Here is an 11,298-nt window from a genome sequence, read left to right on the forward strand (position 1 = left end):
GTATACTCTTACGTTTTAGCTATGTACGTTATAATGTATTGCTCACCCCTTGTTTTATGTAAACCGACATGATACGAACTGCCGTGAATGCCGGTATAGAAAAACACAAATAAAATAAATAAATAAATAAATAAATAAATGATAAACATTGATGCTCAGGCATATGGACACCATGGCCTGTCCATCTCAGCTGCACAACACTAGGCATGTCAGCTCTTCTGAATACCTCGATATTAGCACTTAATTCCCAAAAGCTCCTGCAGGGGTCTCAGTTCATTTCTAAGCTTTTTGATGTGTACATAAGAACACAAGATATGCCACATTGGGTCAGACCAGGAGTCCATCCAGCCCCGTATCCTGTCTCCAAAAGTGTCCAATCCAAGTCACAAGTACCTCGAAAGTAGCTATTCCTAATAATTAATAGCAGTTTATGGACTTCTCCTACAGGAAGTTATCCAAATCTTTTTTAATCCCAGCTACACTAACTGTCTTAATCACATTCTCTGGCAACAGATTACAGAGCTTAATTGTGCATTGAGTGAAAAAGAATTTTCTCTAATTTGTTTTAAATGTGCTACTTACTAACTTCATGGAATGCCCCCTAATCCTTGTATTATCTAAAAGAATAAATAACAGTTTCACATTTACCCATTCAAGTCCTTTCATGATTTTGTAGATCTCTATCATATCCCCCCCTCAGCCATCTCTTCTCCAAGCTGAATAGCCCTAACCTCTTCAGCCTTTTCTCATAGGGGAGCTGTTCCATCCCCTTTATCATTTTGGTCGCCTTTCTCTGTACTTTCTCTAGTGCAACTATATCTTTTTTGAGATGTGGTGACCAGAATTGTACACACGGTATCTAAGGTGCAGTCTAATCATTGAGCGATACAGAGGCATTATGATATTCTCTGTTTTATTTGCCATTCCATTCCTAATAATTCCTAAGATTGTTTAATTTTTTGACTGCCACAGCACACTGAGCTGAAAATTTCAATGTATTATCCACTATGACGCCTAGATCTCTTTCCTGGGCGGTGCTCCTAATATGGACCCTAACATCATGTAGCTACAGCATGGATTATTTTTCCCTATATGATTCACCTTGCACTTGTCCACATTATATTTAATCTACCATATGGATGCCCAATCTTCCAGTCTTGCAAGATCCTTCTGCAGTTTATCACAATCTGCTTCTGATTTAACTCTTCTGAATAATTTTGTATCATCTGCAAATTTGATCTCCTCACTCGTCACACCCCTTTCCAGATCATTTATAAATATATTTAAAAACTATCGGTCCAAGTACAGATCCCTGAAGCACTCCACTGTTTACCCTTTTCCACTGTGAAAACAGATCATTTAATCCTACTCTCTGTCTTTTAACCAGTTTGCAATCCACAAAAGGACATCGCCTCCTATCCCATGACTTTTTAGTTTTCTTAGAAGCCTCTCATGAGGGACTCTGAATGCCTTCTGAAAATGCTAATACATTACATCTACTGGTTCACTTTTATCCACATGTTTATTCCCCCCCCCCCTTCAAAAAAATGTAGCAGATTTGTGAGGCTAGTCTTCCCTTGGGTGAATCCAAGCTGGCTGTGTCCCATTATATCAGTCTATCTATATGTTCTGTGATTTTATTCTTTATAATAGTTTCTATGATTTTTCCCAGCACTGAAGTCAGACTCACCTGTCTATAATTTCCTGGATCATCTCTGGAGCCCTTTTTATATATAGGGGTTAATGGCCACCTTCCAGTCTTCAGGTACAATGGATGATTTTAATGATAGGTTACAAATTTTTACTAATAGGTCTGAAATTTCATTTTTTAGTTCCTTCAGAACTCTGGGGTGTATACCATCTGGTCCAGGTGATTTGCTACTCTTCAGTTTGTCAATCTGACCTACTACTTCAGTTTGTCAATCTGACCTACTACAGGAGGAGGAATAGCCTAGTGGTTAGAGCAGTGGACTACGAACCAGGCAACCAGGGTTCAAGTCCTGCTGTTGCTCCTTGTGACCTTGGGCAAGTCACTTTACCCTCCATTGCCTCAGGTACAAAAACTTAGATTGTAAGCCCTCTGAGGATAGAGAAATACCTACAGTACCTGAATGTAAACCAATGTGAGATCAAGATCAAATGTCGGTATATAAAAAATAAATAAAAAAATATATCTTCCAGGTTTACAGTGATTTGGGTAGTTTACCTATATAGGGTTTATTTCTGTAGAATACAGAAGTGCAGTCAGCACCACAGCACAGTAGACCTTCCTCTTAGTTGCTGAGCTGATTGCAAAACTTTTAATAACCTTCCAGTGTTTGGTTGCTGTCTGGAACCAATATGCAACCTCTGCATTAGGTCTTTTAAAACTAGAAATTGTGCTTCAAAATATATAGAAACACAGAAGCATGACAGCAGAAAAAAGCCTATCTCTCCAATTTATGTAGCTCTTACAATTCCCCTACATTTATCCCATACTTTATTGAATTCAGATACTGTTTTGGTTTCCACCACCTCACTGGGAGGCCAATCCGTGCATCCTCTACTCTCTCTGTAAAGAAATATTTACTGAGTCTACCCCCTTTCACCCTTATCCCATGACCCCTCATTCTACAACCCCCTTTCCATTGAAAGAGGCTCACCTCTATGAATGAAAATTTTGGAAATATTTAAATGTCTCTATCATATCTCCCTTATCTCTCCTTTCCTCAGTCTAGGGTGTACATGTTTAGATCTTTGTCTATCCATGTAAACCCCAGAGGATAGGTGAGATAGGGATATAAAAGTAGTGACACATTGAAGGTGCTCTCTGCCAATAACAAAACTTCAGGGACAGCATCACTTCCTGCATTTTGCCTATCAGATGACTGATAGAGAAATGTAGTTTTACTTGTGTTTATCTTAAACTGATTTGCTTCTGCCACAAAGGGAGTGGTTATTTCATGGGTATCTTTAGACAAATGAGCAACTAGTGCTTGTTTGCAAAGAAAAGTTTTTTGATGCATCCTTGGAACTGGCATGTAGTCTGACCACGTTAAATAACTTTCCATCATTTCTGGTATGAATGCAGACTCTTAAATGATGGTTTACAGATATTGCAGCAGGAGCACCATCTAAAAGTGTGATAAATGTTGGGGAGAAAGGAAGCTGCCTGGTCTCATGCCATGACATATGTCACATGAGTCTGTAACATTTCCTGCAGTCATCCCTTCATGACATTCTTGTATTATTTTGACAGATTGCTCTGGAGAGCCATCAGGTTTAAACAGCATCCATGACTTTTCTCTATCCAGTACATCAAAGGCCTTAGAAAAGTTGACAAACACTACAAAGAGGTGTTAATGCTATGTAATGGCCTTTTCTTGTAGTTGCCTTCTGGAGAATATCGTTAGTTGATCTTTTTGCGTGGAAACCAAATTGGCGTGCCAGAAGAATATATTTTGATATATTTCTTAGGCTGTTAGAAGCATTCTAGCCAAGATCTTCCTGATAACAGAACAATACGACAGTGCTGATCACCAAATTTCTTTTTATAGAACTTTGAAACCATCCCACATGTAGCCCAGGATGCCTCGGCTGAAAGGAGATAGAGGAATCTTGTAATATTGTACTGACATCCCTACTGAGGGGGGATATGATAGAGGTGTTTAAAATCATGAGAGGTCTAGAACGGGTAGATGTGAATCGGTTATTTACTCTTTTGGATAATAGAAAGACTAGGGGGCACTCCATGAAGTTAGCATATGGCACATTTAAAACTAATCGGAGAAAGTTCTTTTTTACTCAACGCACAATTAAACTCTGGAATTTGTTGCCAGAGGATGTGGTTAATGCAGTTAGTATAGCTGTGTTTAAAAAAGGATTGGATAAGTTCTTGGAGGAGAAGTCCATTACCTGCTATTAATTAAGTTGACTTAGAAAATAGCCACTGCTATTACTAGCAACGGTAACATGGAATAGACTTAGTTTTTGGGTACTTGCCAGGTTCTTATGGCCTGGATTGGCCACTGTTGGAAAAAGGATGTTGGGCTTGATGGACCCTTGGTCTGACCCAGTATGGCATGTTCTTATGTTCTTACTCCATTCCTGTCTTCCATACAAACACACGATCTTCGCTTCCTTATTCAATCTAGTTATACCACATTGATATTGATGAAATAATATCTAAATGGCGCATCTGTAGCATGGGATCTTCTTAGTGTTTGGGTAATTGCCAGGCTCTTGTGGCCTGGTTTGGCCTCTGTTGGAAACAGGATGCTGGGCTTGATGGACCCTTGGTCTGACCCAGCATGGCAATTTCTTATGTTCCTGCCTTTTTTGGTACTCATTTTGGGAACTTTTCCCTATTTTTATCATGAATTTATTTATTTTTCCTGTTAATAGATAGTTTTGCCATAGCTAGGTTTACTAATGTTTGTCTGAGGGAAACCTCCGAGTGAGTCAGGTGATGCCCTGAATTCATCTTAAGAGAGGCAGAGACAATAACAGCTGCCAGACCCGCTCTGTCACCAGGAAAAGCAGGTGGGGGGTGAGTAGCAAAAGCAGGAAACCCGGCCTGAATGACAGCTGCCAGGCCTGCTCTGATACTGGCACCAGGATGAGCAATTAGGGAGGAAACTGGAGAATGGAGACCTTCTCATTGTGATTGACCTGCATCCAGCAATTTTACAGAGGCTGTTGGAGCTGTGTGACTGCGAGTAATATCTGTGGACCTCTGTCAGCCGTTTGGTGAAATGAAATGGGAAAGCATGGTGTCCTTTCTACAGTGCGCAGTAAGGCCATGTTAATTTGCAGATACCCTAAGCTGCCATCTCCTCTTCCACCTGCAGTATGGCATGTGTGAGGCAGGAATGCAGCCCTTGGAGACCTCCTTCTCTATGAATCCACAACTTTCATGGAATTGAGAGGAAAAATGAACATAATCCGACCATCTGATCCTTTCGTTCGGCTCCAACCCCCAATGTTCTGCATTCCAGTAATGGGGTAACACAAGCTGCTGCTTTGTGTGTCCTATTGATTTAATATGCTTCTAATCAGTACATAAAGCTACAGGCCTGCAGTGTTAATTTTTCATATGCTTGCAAAGTACCCTTTGATTTTCTGTCACGCGTTAATTACAGTGTTTTGCCATTAAATAGAAAGCTTTGTGTAAACTAATTACTAGGTAATCATTGTCTAGTGCATCCGTGCTGTTTGTACCTTTTATTCTAAAAATGTGGCCCGCGCTCAGTCTGGAAGCACTATACCTTCCAGCCATTAGCTCTCAGTAATTCAGAGCATTATTGTGGGAAGATTGTGGGAGTTGTAATTGTTGTGGTATCAGTGCTGTTAATTACCGGAGTAAACAGCTGAACTGGTGCCAAGGTCTATTGTAGAAGGCATAGAAAAGGAGCTTTGAAATGTTACTTGTACCATCTGGGGACCAGCACTAGGCAACTGCTCAAGAAACAGCAGTAAGGCAATATTTCAGCCATATGGATCTGGAATATTCTCCAACTGAACAAATGGAAATAGCCAGGATAAAGCACTTTTCTTAAGTGTTATTGTAGCCAGTAAAAATGCATGTGTGGGTTATCGACAGAAAAACCCAGGTATTCTCTGCAAACCAGCAAAGGAGAAATCCATCAGCTAATGGCTCCTGGGGAGCTAGCAGCCAGCATTTTGGGGTCTGTTTCATGAGACAATAAGGCAGTACAGAATTGTTAGCTAAATTCCTGGAACTCGGTTAAGAGCTGGCTGCTGGTGGCCCAGCATCGCAGAATATCACTGCAGTAAACCTGCCTTCCAGATCCCTACTCTACAGTTGGCAAGTCCAGTTCCTCCTGTCTTTTTTTCCTTTTTTGTATACGGGCTTTTGTGCTTCATTATGACTGATGAGATTACGATTTTGGTTTGATTTTCAGATTTCTCTTAATTGTTAATATGTGTATTTGCTATAGTGAGAGCCTGTTAAGCCTTCCTTTTTGATTCCTGGCACCCATGCAAATTTGCCAAACCAATAACTGAAAAGGTTTCCGTGGAAGCTTTGATGTCAGAGTGGTGAAGCAAGAATGTCTCGGCAATGCATTGCCAGAATCCATCCGAGATGTTACACTTAACATTCTTTGATGGCATCTAATACAGACCTTCATGTCTTCTTTTGATTCCTCTCCGAAAGCTAAAGCAAAAAAAAAAAAAGCCCTATTTATGTGCCACACAATAATCCCTCTGTTGCACCTTTCTCTGCTGCTGGTTGCCACTCCTTTTGCCTCTTCTGCTTGTCCATAAGTCAAATGAGAACTTGGAGTAGCAACATAATTACTTAATAGTTGTGGGCTAATAAGGACTTCTTGGCCACTCAGCAGGGCATCTCTATCTCCATGGAAACATGAAAGGCCCAGCCAGTCTGCCATCTAATTTAGCTTTACAATTCCCATCACTCCGTCAGAGATCCCCTTTGTTTATCCCAGGCTTTCTTGAATTCAGTTACTGGTTTTATCTCTACTGCCTCCATTGGGAGTCTGTTCCACACATTCACGACCCTCTGTAAAGAAATATTTCCTAAGATTACTACTGAGTCTACCCTCTTTCAACCTCATCTCATGACTCCTCGTTCTAGTGCCTCCTTTCCATTGAAAAAGGCTCACCTCCTGTGCATGGAAACCTTTGAGATATTTGAATGTCTCTATCATATCTCCCCTATTTCGCTGTTCCTTTAGGGTATACATGTTTAATCTTTGTCTATCTCAATATGCTTTAGAACGAAGATCACTGACCTTTTAGTAGCCTCCCTCTGGACCAACTCCTTCCTGTTTATTTCCTTTTGAAGGTGCAGTCTACAGAATTGTAAGCAATATTCTAAATGAGATCTCACCAGGAACTTTTCTGCTGACCATTCCTCTCCCTATATACCAAGCATCTTTCTAGCTTTTACCATCACTTTTGGGAGTCTCTACTTTTGTGATTGCAGTGGAGCTAGATGGCATTTCAACTCAGGCATTGATGGAGTGTGAAAATACTTATTCAAAGAGAGTTAGTAAAGCAGGTCCAGATTGACTACGATAGAGTAGTGACCCTAGCATGTATCCATGGGGACCAATAGCAGTATCCCACAAGCCAGGTACAACTGAAGACTTCAGACAGCTAAGACAAAATAGAGGTGGGAGATCTTCCTTGGCTTCCTTATTCCATGGTGATAGGGTGGGACTATCCAAACTTTGAGAGTCTGTGGAACCAACTCACAATGGGTTCATCCAGCCACAACAATGAAGAATTGGAGTTTCCAGAACTCTTTCCCTTAGAAGACCCAGATCTATACCATGCCCATAACCTTGATCCCTTTCAAAACGGTGGGTATGGATCTTGTGGGGCCACTAGAGAGATCTACTTGAGGAAATAAGTACATTCTCATCATTCTGGACTATGCCACAAGATCTCAAGCCAGTACCACTGTGGAACATAAAGATCATCTTTAGTCTTTAGCTGCCTTCAGAATAAAAGATCGCTCTTCAAAAAGCACTTTAATGTTCGCATACTGATATCTCAGCTTGTGGAGAAGGTTGAGGGGAAGTGGGGTAGCAGCAGGAAGCAGAGGAAATAAAAGAGCAATTCAAGGGCCACCAGCATGGCACGAGGATGAGTGCTCTGCTCTCTATGCATCATGGGGTATGGGCCTTTGTTCCTTAAGAAGCCTCTGCAGGCAGGGGCGGTTCTATAATTAGGCAGGGTGAGGCAGCTGCCGCAGGTGGCAAAATTTTGGAGCCTTTCCAAATACCCCTGCAGTAGCCACTTGATTGTCTTTTCGTCTGTATCCAAATGCCAGCGCAGCAGCAGGTAATGAGAAGCTGGAGGGGTTCCCATGTCCTGCCATCAATAAAAGAACCTGCGTGGCGGCAGCAGTAGAAGCTAGCAAGATTCCCCACACTCTGCCAGCAAGAAGTCCCTGCGTGGCAGTGGTGCCAAATGTTGACGTATTGGGGGGGCTTCCCTCACCCCACCAGCAAGAAGAGGTCCCTGCGTGGCAGTAGAAGCTGAGGGCTGGCGGAGTTCCTCACACCCCCCCAGGAAGAAGAGGCCCCCATGCGTTGGTGGTCCTGCAAAATGATGATATGCTGGCGGAGTTCCCATACCCTGCCAGTAAGAAGAGGTCCCCTCATGGCTACAGAAGCTGCGGGGCTGGCGGGGGTCCCCACACCCCGCCAGCAAGAAGAGGTTCCTGTGCAGTGGCAGTGCCAAACGATGATGTGCTGTCAGGGTTCCCACAGCCCACCAGTAAGAAGAGGTGCCCACATAAAAGCAGCTGCAGACGCTGAGGGGCTGGTGGAGTTTGCCACACCCCACCAGCAAGAAAAGGTTCCTGTGCGGCGGTGACGCCAAATGATGATGTACTGGCGGGGTTCCCACACCCCGCCAGAAAGAAGCCCCTATGTAACGGCAGTGGTAGCAGAAGCTGGCAGGGTTCCCCACACTCCACCAGCATGAAAAGGTCCCTGTGTGGTGGTGGTGGCTGCACAAGCTGAGAGGTTGGCGGGGTTCTCCACACCCCACCAGCAAGAAAAGGTTCCTGCTTGTCGGCACATGGTGGGCCCAGGTGTGACCTGCCGGAAAGAAAAAAGAACGATTGATAGCAGCGGCCGCTGCTACTTTATCACGCGGCACTGCTCTTTCTCCTTCCCGCGCACCACGTATCACTTCCTGTTCCGGGTCATGGCGGGGGGGGGGGAGGGGCAGGCGCGGGAAGAAGAAAAGGCCAGCCACAAGTGCCACAGCTTTTTTTTAGCACTGCTGCCGTTCCCACTGGGCTTGAACGTGTTGATAGCCCGGCGGCAATGGCAGCAGGGAAGAAAGAGCAGCGGGAGAGACCAGGAGCACGCGACACAGCAGCTGGTGCTTGGCGACACGCTAGTGTGTCGCAACACACCGGTTGAGAACCGCTGACTTAGAGAATAGCCACTGCCATTAGCAACGGTAACATGGAATAGACTTAGTTTTTGGGTACTTGCCAGGTTCTTGTGGCCTGGATTGGCCACTGTTGGAAACAGGATGCTGGGCTTGATGGACCCTTGGTCTGACCCAGTATGGCATTTTCTTAGGTGAGGGAAGGGAAGAGGGGTGACTGGGTGGAAGGGGAGGAAAGGAATGACTGAGCATAGAGGGTGGGAGGAGAGGAAAATACATTGAAATCATCAGCTCAGTGTGTTGTGGCAGTCAAAAAAGTAAACAATGTTAGAAATTATTAGGAAGGAGATGGCAAATAAAACAGTGGATGTCATAATGCCTCTGTATCGCTCCATGGTGAGACCGCACCTTGAATACTGTGTACAATTCTGGTCGCCGCATCTCAAAAAAGATATAGTTGCGATGGAGAAGGTACAGAGAAGGGCGACCAAAATGATAAGGGGAATGGAACAGCTCCCCGATGAATAAAGACTAAGGAGGTTAGGGCTGTTCAGCTTGGAGAAGAGATGGCTGAGGGGGGATATGATAGAGGTGTTTAAATTCATGACAGGTCTTGAACGAGTAGATGTGAATCAATTATTTACTCTCTCACGGGCCGATTCAGTAAAGTCCGCAGGAGAGCGGACGAACGCCTGCTCTCCCGGCGTGCGCACAGGCCACTCGCCTGTGCGCGCGATACAGTATTTAAATTAGGTGGTGCGGTAGAAACGGGCAAAAGGAGGTGCTAGGGACACTAGCGCGTCCCTAGCGCCTCCTTTTGACCCGGAGCGGCGGCTGTCAGCGGGTTTGACAGCCGACGCTCAATTTTGCCTGCGTCTGTTCTCGAGCCTGCTGACAGCCACGGGGTCGGAAACCAGACGCCAGCAAAATTGAGCGTCCGGTTTTTGGCCACCGGCCCATTTAAAAATTTCTTTTTTTTTTTAAACTTTTTTTACTCTTCGGGACCTCCGACTTAATATTGCCATGATATTAAGTCGGAGGGTGCACAGAAAAGCAGTTTTTACTGCTTTTCTGTGCACTTTCCCGGTGCCGGCAGAAACTAGCACCTACCTTTGGGTAGGCGCTAATTTCTTAAAGTAAAATGTGCGGCTTAGCTGCACATTTTACTTTCTGTATCGCACGGGAATACCTAATAGCGCCCTCAACATGCATTTGCATGTTGAGGGCGCTATTAGGTTCCGCGGGTTGGACGCACGTTTTCCTCCCCTTACTGAATAAGGGGTAAGGGAAAACGCGCGTCCAAGGGCAGGTTAACAGTGCGCTCCGTCGGAGCACACTGTACTGTATCGGCCTGTCAGATAATAGGACTAGGGGGCATGCCATGAAGTTAGCAAGTAATTCATTTAAAAGAAATTGAAGAAAATTCTTTTTCACTCAGTGCATAGTTAAGCTCTGGAATTCATTGCCAGAGGATGTGGTAAGCGAAGAAACACAAGGTGATCGGTAAAAAGCAGCCTTTATTGGAATAAGCCCGACTCTGGCCGCATTTCGCTCACACAGGAGCTGCCTCAGGGGCTATCATTGGTGAATGTCTTCATTTGTGAAAGAAACATAAGTAGTCAAAAATTCAACAGTTCAGATAAAGCAACTTGGTGTTGTGATCTTCAATATTTGTTGAGACAATACGATGTGTGAAACACTCTTACAGCGTTTTTTTTAGACCATTTCAGATCAATTACATGGCCGTGGTGAGGCCACGCTGTATATGTTCAAAATCTTTGGCATGTCTAGGTTCGAACAAACAACGGGATGTCGTCATGGCCTACAACTGTCATGACGTCCAGACAACAGGCAACCCTGTTATTTTGTATAAAGTATTAGAGAAAAACATGAAAAGCTAGAGCTGTATTTAACAAAATAACAGGGTTGTCTGGACGTCCTGACAGCTGTACGCCATGACATCATCCCGTTGTTTGGACGCGGGCTATTTAACTTTGACAGCTGGTTTGATGCGGTCTCTGTACCACTCTCCAAGAATTGATTTGAGCCTTGGCGTCCGAATTGAGAAGGTCGTCTCTCCATCAACACGAAGCTAAGTTACAATACAGTCTCAATATTTTACACGTCCGATAGTTGTTTCTCATTAAATTTACAGATATTTGACAATTTGATATCACTCAGCCCTGAGGAAGCTACGAGTTTCGTAGCGAAACACTGGCCGCTATCCAGTTAAGAGTGCAAGTTGGTTTAATGGGGACAGACGGACATTTTACATGATAGTAACAACAACCATTTCTAACCTTATTATCAAGCTTTTGCTTTCAAAAAACTTTTCTGAGCCGCAAATGATTAACAGACCGAACGGTTCTTTTCACAGTAAGAATGCGTTGTCAGGCTTGCTGATGCGGCATTCTCCAAATT

This window comes from Rhinatrema bivittatum, unplaced genomic scaffold (genome assembly GCF_901001135.1).
Source record: "Rhinatrema bivittatum unplaced genomic scaffold, aRhiBiv1.1, whole genome shotgun sequence".
Taxonomy (NCBI): Eukaryota; Metazoa; Chordata; class Amphibia; order Gymnophiona; family Rhinatrematidae; genus Rhinatrema; species Rhinatrema bivittatum.